At 29.2% G+C, this 3,596-nt stretch overlaps 1 long non-coding RNA gene across 6 annotated transcripts in view; it reads left to right on the top strand.

Moving 5' to 3' along the window:
* Positions 1–677: 677 nt before the first annotated feature.
* LOC110031277 overlaps positions 678–3,596 on the top strand; it is a 9,094-nt gene continuing 6,175 nt past the window's right edge. For 4 of the 6 annotated variants that reach the window (XR_002294719.1, XR_002294721.1, XR_002294718.1 and 1 more), the window contains exons 1-4: positions 678–765; positions 899–956; positions 1,080–1,247; positions 1,359–1,410. This is a non-coding gene — a long non-coding RNA (uncharacterized LOC110031277). Of the gene's footprint in view, positions 839–898; positions 957–1,079; positions 1,248–1,358; positions 1,411–3,596 lie in introns of all 6 variants that reach the window. The other 2 variants (XR_002294723.1, XR_002294720.1) reach the window with 2 other exon arrangements.

The raw sequence follows: 3,596 nt of genomic DNA, 5'->3' as shown, positions 1-3,596 counted from the left end.
TTGACATATGTCTACATTTCTTATGCTTGAACAAAATTGTAATTTCCATAAAAAATAGACATTTACTTACAAAACACAGAATCATTATGTATTTACATATCAAACAATTAGACTTTCATATTTATATATATAACCCTCAAATCTATTAAAAATATCATTAAGTAGACTTTTGAAAAGTGGAGACACATTTTTATGCGTAGTCTTATGCCACAAAAGTATTATAATGTAAATACTAAACTTTAATAAAATAAATATGTGTTGTATGTAAATTTCTTAAAAAAAGTTATATTCTACATAAAAAAATATATATTTTTTAGGGGCAATCCTATTCATACGACATTTCTTTTGTATTTACATATGTAACAACTAAAAGTTCATATTTACGAGCATGCCACTCTGATCTTTAATATCATATAAAAAATATACTATCATCATTTTTTTTTTTTAAGTGAAACACAACTTTTAAACATAAGTTTATGTCACCAAGATGTTATAAATATATATGTCAAACTTTGGATGTTAGAAATATATATACATAAGAATTATGTGACATATATATTTATTTATTTATTTTTTCGTTTTTTAAAAGTAAAAATAAATATTACAATTAGTCCCACATCATTTTATTGTTATAATAGATTTTATTTATATTGAGGTATCGTTGCCAACGAAGTGTCTCTTCGGAGACATCCGATAAAATTGGAACGATACAGAGAAGATTAGCATGGCCCCTGCGCAAGGATGACACGCATAAATCGAGAAATGGTCCAAATTTTTTTGCGAAAATTCCATTTCCTTTTAGGGTTTCGTTCGCTCCGAAAGATCGAGATGAACTCCAGTTATTTTTTTCGCAAAATTTTTATATATTTTTTTCCGCATTCAATCATATATTTTGCAGGTTTCTCCTTCATTCTGTCATTTGCAATTTCATGTTCTCTTTAAGGATCGCGGTTTAGGTCAAGAATTTCATTTCCTATCGACAGATTTAGATTTTGTTCTTTCTTATAAAATATTTTTTTTCTTACATTTTTGGCTAATTTTGCGATGTTTTCTTCTTCATTTGATCATATCTTTTGCAGGTTTTTTCCTTTTTGTTCCATTTGCAGTCTCATGATTAGCAGATCTGTTAATACTAAATTATGATTTTGGTTGTTGCGAGCGTAACTCGCTTCAATCCTACAGTTTAATTTCTTAATTTTTTTCTTCAGAGCTCTAATGGCGAAATTGAACACATAAGAACAGTTGTGGTACGCTTGTAAATTTCCCTTTTTTATTTCTAATAATCAATCATCAAGCCATTTCCTTGCTCTCCAGTTTCCAATCTCCAGCAGTTTAAAATTTGGGGCTTTTACATGCAGAGCAGCACTCAACTCTTCGGAAGTATAGGGATGAGATATGTAAATACATAAGGTAAATTTCCCTTAAATATGTGATTTTTCTTTATCTGCGATTTGATTATTAATGGCATTATGCTTTTGTTCCTATACTCATTGCTGATAAGTTTGCAGTAAATCACTGTTCATTTATTGGATGATAATTTAAATCAGTTCTGTTTGTTGTTTCTTTATAATGCTAAGTGATTACTCTGATTATGGATGAGTTTGGTTTCCTTCTGCTCTTTTCTTTGTGGATTGGAGCAATTACTTGCAGATCATTCGAAATTTGGAATTTACAAATCAACCGCGCTCTTCCATCCATTTTTCAAATTCTCACTCAATATCAAAATTCATTGTAGAACCCCAGCCCATAATTTTTATTTTTATCAAATTCTCAATAGTTTGATCATGCCATGCGTAAATATGTCGGTTTGGTGGTTCAGAAAAATCACCTTGGAGGTTAATTTTTAAATATCAATGTTTCGGATGGCCTGAATGTGGTTATCCCTTACTATTTTTTTTATTTAAGGATTGTTTGTAATGATTACTCCGTTGTTTATTAGGGAAAGCTGGATGTATAATATGAGAGTTGTGTAGAATCTTAGAAAGGTAAATTTTAAATGGGAAATTTACATACTTACCACACTATGATCTTATGTTTTTACATATCTAATGCCTTAACTTTTAGATTTATATTTATAACACTTTGGTGTCATAACACTCTGCATGAAAAGAAGTAAAAGTGGTATTTTTGATGGATATTAAAGATTTTAGTGTTATGCATATAAATATGAATGTTTAGGTTTTAGATATGCAAATACATAAGATTTGTGTGGCATATATGTAAATGTCCCTTTTTAAATAGAATGTGCTTTAGATGGTGCTTATTCATTTTTGCATTTCTTAGATTAGTATGATTTTAAAAAAAATTTCTTTTTTTTTGAGATTGATGGATAATTGGCATCATGATGTATGTAAAAATTATATTTTTATGTGATTTGGTGGTTCTATAATGGGCTCAAAAGGACGAATTTTTATAAGAGAAGCTTCATAGGTTAAAGAGCAATTGAATTGTTTATTGTTGATGGGTTATGTGTTATTGTCCATCTTCTTTGTTGCAAAGTATAAAATTACACCATGAAAGGGAATATTATTGTTTGAATTGATTTATCATGCTTGAGACATTTTACTCACGCTGGTAGACTAATTCAAGAAACTTGTTTCATGGTTAGTTATTTCACGAGAAAAATGTCAAATTGGTCCCCTAGACTCTTTGCAAGGGGTCATTTTATTCTCAGAGTTTATAAAAATACTAAGTTAATACTCATAATCTTTTAATAGGGGTTAAAATGATCATCCATGGAGACTATTTCAACCCATATTATGAAACTATGGAGACTAATTTGATACTTTTATAAATTTAGGGACTAAAAGGGCTCTATGTAAATAGTCACAACACTATTTTGACACTTCACTCGTTATTTTATCATGTTGTTTTTCGTGTTCAGATGTTCATTAAACATTGCAAGGAGTTTATTTTCGAAGCGAGCTTATGTGGTTGATATCCATTTGGACATTACATTTAGATATTGAAAATTAAAGTAATTGGGATATAATGGGTCCTTTATCCATCTTACTTACTTTGAGATGACTGTGATGTATTATAGCTCAACAATCAACTCTTACATTGCTCTCATTTCAAAATAAATTTGATGGCGGGTAAATTCATCCCGATCGAATTTGGGTCATCATATCCTTACCCAATTTTTTTTTTGGAATATACCAATCAAATTCTATTTACTTTCATATTTAACGCCTAAACTTCATTTTTTACATATCAAGTTGCCCATGCATGAAAATGTATATTTCGATATTTAAAATCTAAAATGGTGCTATATTTCATGTGAAATATTGAAAGATTTGAATGGTAAAAATATAAAAAAGTCAAATTTAGGTGTTCGATATATAAGTACATAGGATTTGGGTTGTATGAATGTAAATGCACCATTTTTTTCTCTTGAAAGCTTAGAATACTAATTTTTTGTTTGTTTTTTTCTTCTTGTGGTTTTGTTGAACCAGATTGTTTATTCATTATTAACTTATGATTAGTCGTTGCCCGTCATTTTCGCTCAACCATCACTAAATTTGAAACCTTGTTACTGCTTTTTATATTAGATTAATGGTTTTAGACTTAGGCCCTGTTTGGCACAGCTTTTTCAT

Source organism: Phalaenopsis equestris, unplaced genomic scaffold (assembly GCF_001263595.1).
Source record: "Phalaenopsis equestris unplaced genomic scaffold, ASM126359v1 Scaffold000800, whole genome shotgun sequence".
NCBI classification, from domain to species: domain Eukaryota; kingdom Viridiplantae; phylum Streptophyta; class Magnoliopsida; order Asparagales; family Orchidaceae; genus Phalaenopsis; species Phalaenopsis equestris.
This window is presented reverse-complemented; position numbering and strand designations above follow the sequence as displayed.